The sequence below is a fragment of the Mauremys mutica genome, chromosome 2, assembly GCF_020497125.1.
Source record: "Mauremys mutica isolate MM-2020 ecotype Southern chromosome 2, ASM2049712v1, whole genome shotgun sequence".
Taxonomy (NCBI): Eukaryota; Metazoa; Chordata; order Testudines; family Geoemydidae; genus Mauremys; species Mauremys mutica.
The window spans coordinates 251,326,644-251,345,701 of record NC_059073.1 but is presented as its reverse complement, the minus strand read 5'-3'; positions in this window follow the sequence as shown (position 1 = coordinate 251,345,701).

The following is a 19,058-nucleotide window of genomic DNA, read 5'->3' as shown; positions in this document are numbered from 1 at the left end:
GAGCGCTCTGTTAGCTGTTGGGAGAGGGGAATGTGAGGAGTACTAGGGAAAAGCCAGATCTTGCTGCATTACAATCCCAGGATATATAGGATTTCAGCCTGGTTTCCCACACAGCATGGTGCCCAGAGGTCCCAATGCCACATTCTCCACCCCAAGATTAGAAATCCACTCCCCTCAAGAGAAAATGGGAAGGAAACTCTTTGGTGAGCTTGGCTGAGTTTCCAGTTGATTTTTCCACAGGAGTGGGCAATTGGGCCCAGTGTTGTAAGTATCTCTTACATCAGGGTGAAATCCAGGCCTTATTGAAATTATTTAGTAAAGCTCCCATTGACTTCACTATGGTCAGGATTTCAACCGAGGACTTTTTAAAATGCTTCAAAAATGAATTTTGAAGTTTAAAAAATATGGGTAGGGTCAAAGGTAACTTACAAACTTCTCTTGAGAAAACAGATCCCAGTGGCAACTCATTTCATTAAGCCCTAAAAGCACCTCTAATGTTACTCAGGTCCAATGTATCCAGAATACATGGTTGTCTTCCAGTGGCAGATAATTTATCTAAGAATCTGGGAATCTTCACTACCTCTGTCCTCCGACTCCCCACCAAAAAATGTAGTTCAGATTAGTTCCTCTGAAATTCTGTCTGTGGTAATACATGTTAAACGTTTATCCCAAGCAGTAGTAACAATTTAGTTATTTCAGGGTTAGAGTTTTCTAAAGCAAAGCTGTACAACATATTTAAAATGAGGCTACTTTTGTTCCTGTATAACATACTGATGACCAGAATGTGTAGTGGGGCCCTTCTGTCATTGCGTATTTTTTCCACTTCTGTGTTTGAAAAATGTATATTTTACACACTTTCAAAGCTGAGGCTGTGACCCCCCAACCCCAGCCTCCTCCCAGTTCTGCAAATAGCCTTGCTTTGCAGTCAGTAACAAGACATGTTGCTTCCCTGAAACCAGTTTGGAAACTGGGTGTGGGCAGCCTGCAAGAGGTAATAAAGGCAATATGACTTGTGGGATCAATTCCTCATGGTGACACCCATTTAAAATATTCACAGGAATTGATTCAGCCTGCAGGTGTTGCCCAAATGTTGTGCTGGAACCTATCCTCCCTTAGTGTAAATACAGTGTGAAGAGCCCAGTCTCATTAATCTCAGAAAGAGTTTTGCTGCTGACTTCAAGGGAAGCTGAATCAGCCACAGCATGACTGGAAACATACACAAGTCTTTTTTTTATTAAGCATAATTAAAAATACAGCAAAACAAAAAATGGCTGAAAATTAAAACCATCACTCTTCCATTTGAGTAATGGTGTGGCATGCCGGCTGTGTTTATGTGATGTTCTGAAGCAGCCAAGGTGCAGAAACCAGGAAAAGTTGTTGGGATGCTTAAGGGTCAGATTCTGTGTGTTGCTGAGTGCCCCCAATTCCCATTGACTTCAACAGGACTCACGGGAGCTTTGTGGGTGTGACGGTTGCCAATCCCAAATGTTCAAAAATCCTGAGTCAGGCTCACCAAAAATCATGTGTTTGGCTTGAAAATCATGAGATTATGTAAAACTAATATATTTGGTGTTCTTTTCATTTGCCTTCTGCTTTCCTTTAGGGTGTACTAGGGGAGAGGGTGTCACATTTTGAAGCTTCTTCACAGCCACGAGGGCTAGAAACTTACTTTTTCTTTAAGAATGATGGCTGAAATCATCACATATCCACTTAACTCCAGGAGCTGGGGCTTTAAGGAAAACAATAATTAGATTCATAACAAAATCATGAGAATTGGCAACACAAGTTACAAATCAATATGAACAATTATGCCAACAAGTATGGTCATTATTAAGAGTTATTCAGCATCTTATAGACATAATACTGATCTTCCTTTTGTTTTCACCTTGATTGGCTACTGGAAGGAAAGCAATGTGTAAGAGGGGGCAAGCCATCAATTATTTTTTCACTTCTTGGGCTGCCGTTTTCACTATTCATATTGCAGGCTATGTCCCCAGGCTGGTAAATTAAACAACAACAATCCTCGCCTCTGATTGAAATGAACTAAAATTGGAAATATACCTGTAGTTATAAGTATTCTATGAATGGCAGGTAAAGGAACTTTAACAGAGGGATGCTTTTGACGTCCACTTGGCACCCAATGTTGTGTTTTATCTAACATATAATTAATGAATAATCAACCAGCTTGCTATCATGACTGACAGAGATGTCCTGCTCCTCATGGCAGTCTAGGGCCTTTGGCTTGCAAAGCCAACACACAAAAAAACAATGCTAAGTTTCCTTAGGGCCCAACCAGAATGCTAAGAGTTTCTAAACTCAAACACCGCATCCCTGTTTGCAATACACCAGTGGTATGGTCACAATTGCATTGAAATTGAAGACAGTTTTGCCAGTGATTTCAATGGAAGCTGAGAAAGGCCTAATGTAGCAAACCTCCACTTGCTGTTTAGGTGCTGGTGCCTCCCTCTTACACTAACAGGCTTCTGATGTAATTCTAGAACTAGTCTTAATTAAAACTTTCTAGTTACAAAAAAGTAAGTTTGCCAAAATTTTATTTCTCTTAGGTGCATGTCTTGCCATACTAGTGAGCTTGGTCCTGAGGCTACCTACTCACCCCTTTGGTATAATAACTGCCTTCTTAATCTGCTTGTACCACATCTCTTTTGATGTCTCTGACTGAATGTGGGACTCCCCTTCTCACTGGAGGAGAAATGACTGTCAGTGGCCAACATAGGGACTGGAACTAGGGATGCTGGCTTGAAGTGGTCTCCATCATACACAGGGTTTACAGTTTGATTCAATGGCTCTCAGCACCCCCACTATAAAAATTGTTCCAGCATCCCTGTTTGGTGCTGCAGTGTGGCAAACTACATCGAAAAAACATTAGCATCAGAACATAGGTTCTAATGTAACAGTTCCTATGAGTATCTGCTCTAGTTTGTTCTCCTGTGTTTGACAGTGCCTGCCCTATATTAAATATTTAATGTACTCATGAAACACCTCGCCAATTATGCACATGCTGGGGATTTTCTTTCTGACCCCACCTGATGATCTGCTCACCTTGAGATTTAATAGTCCATCACTCATGAATGCTAGTCCAATTCAGAGGGTTTTTTTTTTGTTTCCTGTGTCTTCATGGAGTAGGAAAGGGGGCAGAGGGAAAGAGTGCTCACAATTTATTCTCCTTTTTCCATGAGCATCTAGGCTCTAATTCCAGCTAGAATATTTGGTCTTGGCTCCAGTCGACTGAATCATTTCTTTAAGTGCCTCCAACTCATGGAATGAGAATCACAGGTTGCATATAAATGTGGGTCCTCAAAGTGGCAACACAGTGTGCTACCAGACTGGATTGTTTTTACTTCTATTACTAGTCCAAGTATACTTTCCAATCCAATAGCTGGCCAAAATTATCAAACTCATGTGACATACTGCAAAACTAAGGCTGCATAAGGTCACATCTATAATAAGTAAGAAGTACTGCTGAACTCACTGCTTGTAACACTTTGAGCTTGTAGCATTAGTACAGTGCCACAGATGTTTACGGTCTTTTTATAAGTATTGGTTATAAGGTTGGTTGCAACAATTGGAGTGCAGATCTTTAACTCAAATCTAGCTGAACTGGTGCAACCAATAATGGTTTCTTCTCAGTGTTAACAGGAAGCCATAGGCATTTCTGGAAGCTGGGTATAAGTACACATTTTTAACAGTAAACTATTGAAAGAACATATCAAGGATTTGGTGGACTCTCCATCACTTGGAGTCTTGAAATGAAGACTGGTTGACTTGCCAAAAGATATGCTTGGTTCACCTGTTAGTTATTGGGTTTGATGCAGGAATTACTGGGTGAACTACTAAGATTTATTTTATAAAGAATGTATTTTATATAGACTCAATAATCACAGTGGTTCCTTTGACTTTAAAAATGTATCTATGAATTGCAGCTGCACTGGTTCATCTGACTCTCCTAATTCCACCCTGCAATGCGTTGCCTTATATTTGTGAATTATCCAAAAGATCCTGCTCCTAGAAGTAGTGATGGACATTGTGGACTAAGTATACCAGGAGTCCCAGAATGCACTGACACAATAGTTTTGTGGATGCACCAACATGATGGTAAAAAACAGTGTTACTCTGTAGATACTTTGCTTAGCCTTTGCTTATCTTTGTAACAAACCATTTCGTACAATCAATGTTCCTCTCTTGGTTTCTTCATGTGGTATAGAAAGCGGTGAACACGTAAATGCAGTGCCAATTCATTAAGGAGAAAGAAATGGTGTTCTTCTAACATGCTTCTTCTTGTAGATAATTATTTTGAATGGCCATTAAAATTTATTGGCATATCCTGCTACATAAAATGAGTCTTCACCTCATCCTTGAGTCTGTTTCCCAGATCACTTTATTATTGCAAGTGTCTTAATAGCCACTGAAATGCCCAAAACAAGTTAACAATCTAACCAGTAAGTTAGAGGCTGCAATTTTTTAAATTCATTGAGAAATATTGGCAAAACTGCAGACATATGTTTCTGCTGCTAAAACTTAGTCTTATCACAGTTTGAAAATGTGGAAAATCAATTATGTGCTTTGAATTATACTCCTTTTACTGCTATAAAAGAATTTCTTCATTCTTTCAGGGTAGTGAAGACTTTGTAACATCTACCACTAACAGGCTGTTAGGACTTTCTGCTAAATGAATACACTGCAAGTAAACTAAACAGAAGGCCTGTGGAATGCTAAACATCCACTTTCTCTTCTGTTGTGGCTGTGCTGCAGCTTGGGAACCGTCAGCCTTGTTGCTACAACATCTGGACAACATTTGGGGTTGTCTCTCAAGTACACGGGTGTGCACCTCCGGTGAATTTTAACTTTCAACATCTCTCTGCCTCTAATCTATATTTAATGTTTCATGACTAGTAGTCAAAGAAATTTCAACTAAATATCAGGTTGGAATGAAAATGATCCTTGGGAAAACATTCATTTTCAGCATTCAACAGCCAAGTATCTGTGACAGAGATGGTCCCTAGAGATTTATAGCCCATTCTCTTGCAGTAATAATAATTAAGACTCATGATTACTGTGCCCACATAATCAAAGATCGCTTCATAAAATGTACTCCCTAAGGGGAAAAATTCTCTGTTCCTAACTGGATGTCAGTCATAGGGATCAGCACCCCCAGGGATGTCAAGTCTTTTGCTTGCCCTTTTCATTACAGTGTTGTTAGCATTGTGTTACTTCATATTCTTCTCAATGCAAATGAGTAGGTAATCATGTGTAAATCGTGCCCTCCAGAAGGCACATGTGGTGAGGTTTTTTTTCCCTCTTCTCCAAATCTACCACAGGGATTTCTCACATGGAACATAATTACATCTCTGCCATATGGGCTCATTTATATTCTATTACAGGTTAAGCTAATACGACTTAGAACTATGCTAAAAATACCTCAAAGTGTTATGAGCACTGTCAAAACACTTGTCATTTCTTACTTGCCTGTTTGATTGCTAGTGACTTTATATTTATTTAGAAATCTGTAGAGCCAAGAAACTGTAGTAAAACGAAATAAGGTCAGTTTTATGGTGGCAATGAAGATTGTAATTCTCTGCAATGTTCTGCTCTTTTGATTTGAGGCAAATGGATCAGATGTGATAAAACCGAAAAGCCTCTGAGCCACATTTACCTGAATTGTCTCCCTCCTAGAATTTAGGTTTCCCAGGAGGTACAGAATACAGATTTCAGATGTGTAGTTTTGTCATTATCAAAATATATCAGGTCTGTGTTTGATGTAATCGTCTTCTGGTGTATGGCTTCTGATGGCACAAACAATGAATTAGATACTGGTAAATGATGTAGACACTCCATCAGAGCAACATTGTCCAGAGACATCAAACACATCCATCCATCATCTAGATGATAAAGAGGGCAGATGTCGGGTTGTTTGTTCTTGAGCTTCACAGGGGCAAGACGGGGAGCTCAAGAAGCCCCAGTGGTAATGATGTAAGTTAAACTACCCATGACCATAACTTATCCTAATGTAACAGGATTCATATGGTAGTCCTATGGGGCATGCGGGAGCTAATCTGGCGAGACTAGGGGATACAGATATGAGTTGTCTATCTGCCAGGAAATGTACAATCAATCCAAAATATAGACCCGTACTACCCGTTGCCATTGTTCCTTAGAAAGGTTGTGTCTGATGTACTGTCTGAGAGGTTCAACTATGCCAGAAGAGAGGAATCTTGACTTTAGCCAGTGTTTTTTGATGTGGCTTTGAGAAGTAAGTTTCTTTGATAGTTGGCTGCATATAGTAATGCACTCAGGCCCTTGCCTTCATATCCAGCTGCTGGGGGAGCAATGCTGGCAAGGACTGTAAGGTTAGAACTGGAGTTGTCCAGGTTGTACCAGTAACGATACTAAGAGCAGAGTTGATAGTTGAGTCCAATTTGCCACAGTGATGACTGGAGCCCCATGCTGCCACACAGTATTCAACAGTTGCAATAATTAGGGCATTGATAAATGTCCATAAGGTTGCCTCACTAGTGCCCCATGAGTTGCCAGCAAGCCTGTGGAGGAGTGCGACTCTCAACTGGATTTTAGCACGTGTTTCCTCAGTTTATTGTCAAGGACAGAGCATGGACAAGCTTTGTCTCCAAATAAGTAGGGTACTGGTCAGAGACAATTGGCTGATGATTCAGAAAGACCTGCAGCTGTTGATGAACTAGCCGGTTGGCAAGATAGATCCCAATTACTTGGTCTTGACAAAGAAATATCCACAATTTAGGAACAGTAAAAATATATCTAACCTACTTGCCCACATAAGAAAACTACACCTGTACCCCGATATAACGCTGTCCTAAGGAGCCAAAAAATCTTACCGCATTATAGGTGAAACCACGTTATATCGAACTTGCTTTGATCCACCAGAGTGCGCAGTCCCACCCCCCCCAGAGCGCTGCTTTACCGCGTTATATCCAAATTTGTGTTATATCGGGTCGCGTTATATCAGGGTAGAGGTGTATTATACAAGTAATAATAATAGTTTTTGTAAAGTGCTGCATTAATGTAGGGAGAGGTCAATTATAAATACATTTGAAAATACTGATTTAATGATCAATATTACTTATTTTGTTTTCCAAAATTACTGTGCCACTTAATAGTGCACCATTTTGCTTTTTATTTATTTAAACATATCTGAAGCTTTTTATACTATAAAAACATATTGCCTTGTTTATTTCTAAAAATTATGCCACAGAGGTCTATAGGTGAACTTCTTGCCCCATTGAAATTATTGGGAATTTTTCTTATTGATATCAATAGGTCCAGGATTTCGCTTCATACATTTTACCAGATTTCATTAAACTATAAGCATAGTGGGCCTGAATCTGAGCTCATACTGGCTTCATACCACTGACTTCACTAGAGTTACTCCTCGACTACACCACTATATGTGTAGGAAAAAACTCTTGAGTGCACGGGACTGGACTAGATGACCTCTTGAGGTCCCTTCCAGTTCTATGATTCTATGTAAGATAAGAATCTATCCCATAATTTTGCTTTTAAAGGTAAATCCTGTCCTTCATGCCAAACTTAAGTAGTCAGGAGGGAGCCTCATAACAGGTGACAGTAGAAGGAATCTTCCTTCCACATTCCTAGTCTGAGTCTGCAGTAGTAGTCCCACCACTCCTGCAGTCCAGCTAGACAGGGGCAATGACTGGTGCATTATAGTGAAAGAACCACCGTTCCTCCCCTCTTCCTTCAAAACCTGCTTCATCCTTAATCTTGCTGTGCCAGAAGAGCCCTCCATGCCTGACTCCTCGCTGCCTGTGACCCTCCCGGGGCTCCCCGCCAGCTGTCAGTCCAGAGCAGGGCCTCCTCTCTCAGCAGAGTGTGTCTGCAGGTCCTGGGGAAGGGGCAGGAGGCTGGACCAGAGCCCCTGCCCCTGGGTTCCACTGGCAGTGGTGTGCCCCAGGGGGTGGGGACACAGGCCAGGGCTGCTCTTGGGCACCCTGGCCCCCGCCCAGGGCAGATGGAGGGTCCGTGGCTCCCTACAGTGGCCTGCGCTCTCTGGGCAGCTCTTACCACAGCCCAGCTCTGGCTTCTGGCTTGGCCATGGGCATGGGGCCTTGAGGGGAAGAGGAGGAGCAGGGGGCAAGGCCACAGTTCTGGCACCAGTGACCCCCACGTCTACCCAGGTTCTGGCACTGCTACAGAGGCCCCCATGGGCTGGTGCATTAATCCAAGACTGCAAATATTTTTCAAAAGTTTTTGTGGGGAAAAAATTAAACCGGTGTATAGAATGGACAACATTTTTGAACATTCAAAATTTCAACAAAACTTGTGAAATGTTTTGAAAAATTTTCATGAAGATTTTTCAACTCATGCTCATGTTTATTTATTTCCCCTCTGCAGGGCCCCAATTCAGCATCTATGTAGCATTAAGTGCATAAGTAGTCGCCTTAAAGTCAAGTTCATAAGTACTTTGTTGAATCAGGGTCCCAAAGTTTTGCCTGTGAGCAAGATACTTAATTGTGGCGTGCTAAGAACCCTAAACTCCCACTGACTTCAAATAACTCCTGAACTTACACTCAATGGAAGATGAGGGTGCTCGGTCCCTTGCACAAATGGCAGAAGCCACAGCATTTTCAGTCATGGTAGAGCACTCAAAGCTGCGGCCAGCTATGGACACGGACAGAAACATGTTCAACAACTGTGTATTTATTATAGAAAGGGCATTTTTTTCAAGCCAAATATAAGTTTTTAACTTGAGGGAAAGTATTTTTTCCAGGCTTGACTCTTCTTGGAGACAGAGTTGAGGTGAAAGCTAAGTGACAGCTCCTATCCTGGGGTGGGAGAAAGACATCAAGGAAGAGAAGAGCTGACTTGGACAATTTCTGTTCCAGCAAGGCAGCTGTTGGAGAACAGTGAAACAAAACAAAACACTCAGAGCTGCTTTGCAAAAGCCATTTTAACACAATTTTTCTTTCATTTTTCAAAGGTGTTTGATGATCGAACATGTTGATTTCGTCTGCAATCTGTAGGGTTCATCTGGTAAAAGCAATTTGTGTGTCAGCCCCCGGCTACACCTCACCCACTCCCACACACCTATCTAGATTGCGTTCTTTTTCTTGAGGTAAAAATTATAAACAAGACTCTTTGCTGCATAAACAAGTATTGTAAGTGATAACTATATGAATATTTAATATTAGTGAGTGGAGTGTGGGAAAAGCCTGTTTGAAGGTGAGGTGGTATCATTCCATAGGGTGTATTCATCAGGAAATAAATACACAGGATAGAGACAAATGCATTTAACATACAGCAACCTCATAAAACATCCATGGCTATAAAATGAGAAAGGATGAATGTCAACATATCTTTTTTATTTCTAGACACCTCATTTTATTAAATGTAGTGTAGGAGGAAACTGGTTTTCATTTACATTTGAAAATTTGTGTGGTTTGCTTAAGTTGGTCAGTATTTTTTCCTGTTTCTTGATAGTTACAGTCTTGGCTTTCACATTATAAGCTGAGCTTGAGCTATTCCTATTTCTAGGGCCACATTTTGAATTTTGAGCACCAAAATTCATTATCTCTTTGAATAATGAAACTGTGGAAGCAGCTATTGCTATTTGGATTCTATACTCTCCAATTCTCCAACTTCTCATACGGAAGTTCTTCACTGGATTGGCATCGCAGCATCTGCCATGGGCCATTTAAGACAAATATGGAATCAATATCATCTCAGCATGACAACCAAGTTCAGGATCTATTTGAGCTGTATCTATTCCGTATTGGTGTATGGTTGTGAAACATGGACATGATGCTGCTCAGATTGGGCAAAGCTGGAGGGTTTCCACACAAAATGCCAATGTTGTATGGGCATAAAGTGGAACAACTTCATTCATAACACAGACATTTATGGTCTCTCCAGTCTACAGACTACTGGGGCCATTGTCTGCAGCTGGCGTCTTACAGTTTTCGGACATGTCTCCAGAATGCTGCAAGACGTTCCTGCAAGCTCTGTTCTCTGGGTGGCTTGCAACATCCAGGATAAAATTCCACCAACTGAAGGATGGAGGCGGCCCAGAGGCAGACCCCTTATTACATGCGTGCATCGATTTTGTTCTGATGTTGACAGGCCGAAAGTCCAAGCCCTTGCGGCCACACAGGAACAGACCAAATGGCGAACGATCGCTATCACCGACTGTTCGGCTAAGTGTTGAAGAAGAAAATTTAACTGAAATAGTGTGGACGAGTTTATTTCTGTATGCAGTAAGGTATTTGCATATTCACAATTGGCATTTGGGAGATCAAATTCTGGTTTAGATGTGCAAATCCAGGTGTGGCAAATATACACTTTGCAGAAGTAACTTACATGCCTCTGTGTGAAAATTAATATCCAAATTGGTATTGAGTGATTCATCTTCAAGATATAAATTTGAGCTCAGGATTAAGCTTGGGCCTTCATCGATTATTGCATTGTTGTCACGTTAGCCATTATTGCTAGACAAATCTGAAAACCTTTGCTGTATAATGTGATCTGCTCACTACTAATAACCAGCTCTGTGAAATGCCTTGCAAATAATTACAATCATCAGTTTGGCTAACATGCAGTGTCTGAGTTTCAAATTGGGATGGGTGATCTCTGTTTTAGAGCCTGTGCAAATCAATTCAGGATATCATGTGTACTGTTCATTAGATGCCAAATGGAATAATAAAGTTAATACTTAGCAGTACTATACATTTTTACATAAACAAATTTGACAACAACCGGGCTGTATGAGGGGGGAACATTCGTGTTTAATTCCCTTGTCCTACAGATTCCTTATTGATGAAAATATTTTCTTAAACTAAAGAAAAATTTCAGTCAGAGCCTGGCTGTAAAGCCCTTTCTCATGTTCTTGAGCACTTACTGACAGGAGTAGTCCCACTGAAGCTAATAATCCTACTGCCCTTCTGGCAGAGAAGGTCTGACAGCATCCTTCTGGGACAGAGACACTGCTGCTTGTCCATGAAAAGCTCCTGCAAATTCTTTCAGCTGAAACCCTCCCCCTAGCCTTTTCCTTGTAAAGGGGGGGGAGTAGCAAGAAAAAACTTTGAAGCGGCTATGTGGGTGCCTCTGCATAAGCCTCTGTGAGCGAGTGGGTACAGACATACATTAGCAGGGACAGAGAGATAATGGGTATCGTGGCTGTGTGGGTGGAAGGAAAAGACATGGAATATGTGGAAGGGCAAAGAAATAGCATGATGAGGGACGGAGAGGCCTACTACAAAGTTTCACCTGGCTCCATCCAGCAATTGCTATGATAGGATGACAGATTTTTGTTTAAAACTGAGAATCTGACAATAAAAAACAGAACTTATTGAAATGGAACAATATGTCACTGACCCTAACAAGTTTAAAATTAAACTAGGAGCAGCTTAGTAAACTTACTCCACTCTACAGGCCCAGTTCTCTTCTGATTGCTCATCTTTGCCTTTGATGTCATTGCATTGAGATTGCTGTGCTGCACCACTTTCTCGTTCACCGTGTAACCCTTCTGCCAGGTGGTTAATGGCCAATAAATGGGTCAGGTTCAATATACATAGAGTCCCTCTTGACAAATAACTAAACTGACTTGAGCCACCATGCAGATACCTAGGAAAACTAAATGCACCCTTCCTTGGTGCCCTTAACAGGCAGAACTTCCCCATTCACAAGCACTCCAAGAATGTGTACAACCAAGGAAATCTTTGTTAGGGGAAGCAAAAAATCATAAACTTGGGGAAACCCATCAACAGAATATATAAGCAAATAGAGTAACCTTCCCTCCCACCCCCAGTAACTTTGACAGTAATCCATCTAACTCCCTTCCCACCTACCAGTAAGAATGTCCCAGACGTAACAGTCTCTTGACCACACCACCTTACCCATGCCCAAAACCCACTCATGGTTGGAATCAACAAGTAGCAGAAGCCTAAATATCTCTTTGCATGTCTGTCTCCAGCACCAAGGGAACTGTTTGTGTGTTCCTGCCTGGTGGCACCCCCACCTACCCCAGTTTAGTGATTCAGTTTTATGAAGATGTTGAGCAGGAAGGGTCTCACCAGAGTTCACTCAGTTCTGCTGCTGTCTTTTACCTCATCTCTCTATCATCTCTCACTGCGAAGTCCTCTGCGCTGTCTATTGCAGCAAAATCTTGGCTCTGCATCATCGCTCGCAGCAATGTCCTCAGTGTGCATTATTGCCTGCAGCAAAGTCCCCACAGGAGGGAAACCAAGAGCATTTAGGACTCTTGAGCAGAGTTCTGTCTGCCTGCAAATTCAGTATTGGCCACAAGATAAGAGCTCTTTTCCCTCTTGAGCTTCTCTGGGAGCCCACTACCCCACAAAATCCAAGTTCATGTATAGTTATGATGACCTACCAAGTGTCACTAGAGTGTGGTGACCAGACAGCAAGTGTGAAAAATTGGGACGGGGCGGGGTAATAGGAGCCTATGTAAAAGACCCAAAAATCGGGACTGTCCCTATAAAATCGGGACATCTGGTCACCGGCTAGAGGAATTTGTGAATAGGTAGCCAAAGCAAATGACATTTTGTATGGCAGCATGTTCCCCTTTTCACCAACAGAGGGAGCAGAAACTTCTTTTCCCCTCTGGAGCTTCTAGCCTTTAGTGTTTACATTGAGAGATGAGCAAAGTTTTTTGGATACATCTTTTTTTCTGCTGAAAAATACAGATTCAGGTTGACCAAAACATTTTGTGAATTCACTGAATTGTTTTGGTCAAAAAAAATTCGAACTATTCATTTTGACAGTTTTAAATGAGATTTTTGAATTTTAAATTACTTTGTTTTGAATTTTATGTCTATTTTATTTCAAAAGGTTAAAAACCCCTCAAACTAAATGAAACTTGTTGTTTATGGACAAATAAAATGTTTTCTTCAACCCAAAATGAAATCTTTTTGACTTTTTTGGTTGGCCAAAATTTTAATTTTCTTTGTTTCATGTCAACTTGAAATGAATTTATTTTTAAGTTTATTTCCTGGCTGGCTCATGAACTGAAATCAGTTATTTGCACAGTTCTACTCACATCAGTATACCTAATAAGTTTTTTTTCCTTCTGAAAATTCACATGCATTTTGGACTACATGCAAGAGCACAAGGCAAGGAGTATTCAAAAGAGGCATAGCAAGTTTAAACTAGCATGTTTTGTCTTCAAAACCCAAGTGTGAAGGATGGACTCACCACTAGAGTGCCTCCTTGTGGCCAGGTATGGAGTAGCAGCTCCTTTCTCTGTTCACCCCTTGCCAGCAGGCACTCCTGGGCTCATATTTAAGTCTTTTGAGGTAACAATGCCCAGACTCTTTCATCCTCCCCAGAATCAATCCTCTGCATGCTCTTGGCCCCTTTCCCAAGCACCTCAGAGTTCTTTCTCACTCTGACACAGTGCACTGCTGCCCAGGGCTTTCATCCTGGAGGGCCACCATCTCCCAAGCCACAGACCCTAAGGGTGGTTTCCTTGGAGTGTCTTTTCTCCCAGGCCTGTTTTAGAAGTCTCCGTCTCCCCAGCTTGCACTCTCCCTTCAGGGACAGTCCCAGACTATGAACACCTTCATGCAGGACCATCTGTGGTTCCTTTCCCCTTTAGTCTGGGCCTTCTTCCAGAGCCCAGATTGCCTAACCATGGCCCTCCTTCAGTGCTTAATTCCCTTTTTCAAAGCCCTTACCCAGGCCTGCCCTCATTTCAGGGCCCACTGCCCAGGGATGTTCCCTTCCCTTACAGCCCAGCTTCCCAGACCTTTTTCCATGCTTCCTCTCCCCCAGGGCCCAATTTCCCCTTGGGTCACCACTGTCTCCTGAAGCCCTCCCTTATACTAGCCATCCATTCCTCTCCAGCTGGGTCTCATCCCAGATTGGGCCTGGTCCCTCCAGGTGTAATTGGATGCACTTATTGAGCTCTTCTTAACCCTTCAGTGCTGGTGTGTGCAGGGGAGGAGGGGGGGGGGCTCCACCCCAGCACATCAAGATATTCTTAAAATCTGGGGACCTTCTTCTGAAAAAAGAAAACAAAAGCCTGCTTCTGTGGAAATGTGCTCCAAAACAACAAGGATGAGGGAAGGGATCCTCAGACCCAATTATGTTTCAGGCTTTGGGTGCCCATATAGCCACCCCACTGCTGGGAGTGTGGTGGTGAGCTGCAGACATGCCCCACTATGTGGGATTTTGATGATGTGGACCCACTGGCCACTCCCTTGATTGTGGATGACATACTTGCTCTCCTCCTCCCTGTCGATAGCTGCTGTGGATGTCACATCAAAATGTGCAAAGAGATGCGGGGTCCCTGGCAGGGTATTTTGCTGCTTTCTATACCACAGTATGGCAGAAAACACAAAGTTGTCTAGGGGATTTGGACACCCAATTCCCATTAAAATCTCAGAAATGGTTTCTGATCTGTGTCATACTGATCTCAAGCAGGAGCATTTAAAGGCATTGTGGTTTCCCCAGTGTAAAATGGATGTGAGGTTAGAATTGGGCCCATCAATTCCATTTGGCTCTTAGATGACCATACAAAAGCTCTCAGGCTCTGGCCCTGTGTTTGTACATAAATTTATCCTTGAGCTGCACAAATCCTACCTATTTTAAACATTGACTTCATTAAAACAGCATTTAAAAACTAACATTATTCATGGTTATTACCTGTGGAACACTTTGGACAGGATAATAAATATCTTGTGAAATGTCATAGGCTGTTCCTGAATTTACCCTTGTAGCTACATTATACACATTTAGAGATGATAGTTAATGAAACACTTTATTATAATATTCCTGATTTAAGTCTATAATTAACCACTGACGTAGATACATTTAGGAATAAGCTATTTAACACATTTCAAAATGTTGGTATAATGATGAAATCTTATGACATGGAAACTCCCGTTAGGCAATGTGAATGTCAAATATACATTGCTTAAAATTATGTAGCATAAAACATATATTTCAGATCACTGTCAGAGAGAGGATGGAAATCTATAAATCAAACCCAGAGTCATCACAGTATCAGTCTTAATTTTGAGCTTGCAAGTACTTGAGGGCAGTTGTGTTTGGAGACCGAATGCTTGTTTCCCTTTGGCTTTCAATGTGTGAAAAGTAGGATTTTTTTCCTCCTGGCCATATATAGAAGCAGAGTTAAAATATGCCATGCTATGAACTTCCTTTGGGAGGACAGAATACCAGGCAGTGTTAGATAAATATTTTAAAGGAATTCCTCTCAGAAAGGGGATATGTGTTCTGGTTTTGTCAGAAAGGATGGAACTTCTAGTTAATACATAGGAATGGGAGTTGGGTGATCTGAATTCTATTCTTAGTTGTCAGATAGACTTCCTATGTGACCTTTGACACCACACTTACCCTCTCTATGCTGCAAATTCCCCATCTGTAAAATAACAGTGGCAATGCTTAATTAGCTGTTTAATTGCTTAATGTTTCTAAAGCTATTTACAAGCCTCTGATGAAAGATGCTACAAAAATGAAAAATATTATATTAGTGCATATATTTATATAATAAAGATATACATATCATTACAATTACACTAAAAGAACATTATGAATGTTGAAAGGTCAAGTACTCAAAATGCCAGAATTAAAGCTGCCTATGCAACTTACATGGGGCCTACAGAAAGGTCTCCTTTATTACACAACCCTGACGCAGCCCCAGATAGGTCCATCCTATGCACTGAATAAGGCAGGGTTCTGGGGTAAAATAGTATATGGTCCTGTAATTAAAGCCTGTATCATAACACTGATTCACAAGGAAGATGAATTAAGGTAACAAGGGCAAATGGACATGGAACATTTCAGTCCAGATGATTAAAATTTGCAAAGTTGTGTAAACTGTGTCTGTTCAGTGTAGTGCAGTGTCCCCCTCTAGTGGTAGCTGGGCCAACTAGTGATTGAGTCTGCTACTGCCTCGGCTAGAACGGTAGGTCTTTTAGCTCATAGTAGAGACTCATGTATTAAGATCTAGAGGTCTTAGATACAGTCCCTGCTGCTGATGCTCAGTTTCCATGTTTTAGGCACCAAAACATGTGGCTGTATTTTAAAAAGAACTGCACATATTGGGTGTACTATGGGTACTGAGCTCTTCTGAAAATCTGCCCCTTATTTAGGAATCTATATGAGACCTGAGGTCTTTTGAATATCTGGCCCACAGTGTTGTCTCTGTTCCCTGAGTGGATGACTCCCAAACCCCCAAAGAGCTTTTTGAAGAGCCACTGGGGAATACAGTTGTTGAATGAGAAAAGTGTTCTGCCTATTCATGCAAACAGCGAAGCGTCCGCAGTCATGCCTGTGGGAGGTCCACTGGAGCCGCCGGCCGAGCGTCCCCTCCGCAGTCATGCCTGTGGCAGGTCCGCTGCTCCCGGGGCTCTGGTGGACCTCCCGCAGGCATGACTGCGGCAGGTCCGCTGGCCCAGCCTGCCGCCCCCCCCGGGAAAGGGCCGCCCCAGGCGGGTGCTTGCCCCGCTGGACTCTGGAGCCGGCCCTGAATATAGCGGGGCTTAATTTGTGCCAGCGCTTCCCAGGGCTGAGCCCTGGCACCTCTAGGCTTGGCTGTTATTAGTCATGGCACCACTGGGCTTGCTGCATCAGTTATGAATGTAAAAAAATTGCTTGAGCCCTGACACCTAATTGCTTGAGCCCTGGCACCTCTTTTGTTACAAATAAAGCACTAGACTGTAGTGATAGCTGGTTGTGGGAGGCAAGGTGTGTAATGAATCAATGAACTGTCCTTTTATCTCTTGCCACCCAAGTTCAAATCCTGGCTCAGGTTACATTTAAAAATGAGTTTGTAGTTGAGCCATCCACCTTCCCGTCCCCAAACCACTGCTTGATTGGCAATGTGCACTAATCTTAAATGCCTCTGCCTTTTTCTGGGCCATACATGGGTTGTCAAGTTCCTTGTCAAAAGTGTAAATATTATTTCAACTGTTCATCTTTCACTTTCTGAGAAATTATAAAAGCTCTGGAGCCACCTCTCTGTTGCCCATCCATGGCATGTCTGACATGGATAGAGAAAAATCTAAGTTTATTTACTTTTTGAGAAGCTCAGTAACCTTACCTGCACTTTAGAGTTGCAAATATTTCACTAGCCAGTGAGAGCTTGCATGCGTAAAGCCTTTAAAAAAATCTCATAAAACATTGAACTACCCATCTTTATCCAGTCTTCTGAGGAAATCTCTGCAAAGCCTTTTGTAACTGAAAATGTATTATGGCTTTTTCAAGGCACTGTGGGAAACAATTTCACATATTATTTTTAGATATTCAGAAAAATCACCTTGAGAAATGCCAGTTTCCAAATGAGAGCATTCTGAGGACTGTGTGACTAGCCCTCTGAAATGTATAAGCAGAATTTGTTTTTAATATCTTACCCTTAATGCCATAACTATTCAGGTCCTTTTTAACGATGACGTAACATTACTCTGGAGCTCATTAAGGAAAGTGCAATTCACTAGAAATACAATACAAATCGTTTGAGGAACTGACTTTACAGGTAGGCTTTGATTCTTCACCACCTTGTGTCATCACTTATGCCAGTGAAAAGTGGGTGTAAAATGCTGCAGAACCAAAATGGTAGCATTATACAACCGTTTGGCACTCTCACAGCACAGGTATAAAGGACTATACAAGGTGCAAGGTAATGGAGAATCTGGACCACACAGTATGTTTACCAGGACATCAAATTGCCATCAACAATGAGGTATCCAAAGTACAAACGGTTACTGAAAGAAACAGAAACCATACTGTTAGGGGCCTTACTCCTTCACCCTCTCACATCCCTGGTCCTTCTCGCATGAACAGAGAGCAACAATACCCAAAGTCCAAAGGTGCAAACAATTCGATGTTTATTGGGGTGAACTTCCAGCAAGCATGATTCCAGTTTCCTTCCTTAGTGTCCACCTTCCCAGCTCTGACACCACAGAGCCTTGCCTGTGTCCCTGTTTCTGTTCCCATCCCCTGTTCCCATTTCCCCCTTTAGCAAAACATGATCCCAATTCCCCCATCCCCAGTCCCTGTTCCGAACCCCCTCTCTTACTTCCTGATTGACTGCAGACTATACAGTAAAAGTTGAGTTCTGCTTAGCTATACCTTAACCAATCATTTTACTGAAATTTAACTAACCAATCCTAACATATTGTAACATGGTTATTTAACCAATTATATCCCACCACCTTAATTGGTTTACACCCAACAAAATTAATTATACAGCAGACAGAAACAATTACAGAACCAGACACCATGCAAATAAACATACAAAACAATACAGAAGTGAGGATTTCACAACTACATCTATATAGACATAAGGGTTTTCCAGCTGTGTTTATTGATAAGTGAGTTCTTACCAGACAGGATGCTATCAAACTAAGTTTACTTTTACATCTTCTAGGCTCTTCCCTTTCTCTGGATCGGATCACCTTCCTAACAGCCCCAGATTGCCTTATTTCAATATGACTAAACAGGGCCTCAGACTGTCACAGTAAGAGAAGGCCATTACACAGACAGACAGTAATTTTTGATTCTTTCTTTTATATCTCTATAACTAGCTAAGTGATAAGAATACACCTAAATTCTTAAAGTATAGGCCTTTGCAGACAGGCCTGAATATCTATATCCTAACATATACTATGCTGTCATTATTATAGACAGTATTGTATTCTCTTGATAATGAGCTTGGATAGTGATTCTGAAGCAATGGCTCATGGCCCACCAGCTAATTTTGTATTGGTCATCAAGCCTTAAGATGACAATGACTTTCATTCACTGCTAACTTGAGCTGGATTTGACCTGAAAGACACTGCATTTTTCTTTTAGTCCTTGTGCCATTTACTAATAGATATTCTATTTTATTCTATTTAAGTTCTCATGCTACATGCACCAGTGTGATAGTTGAATGCCTTTCAATAGCTCAGTAAATAACATGACTAGCATTTGTCATATATGTTTTTTTTCCTTCTCTCCCTCTTCTTTTGGGGGTAATTGCATGTGGAAATTTTTTGTTTGTTTTTTGGCATTGATGTATGATGTGCTGTTTTTCA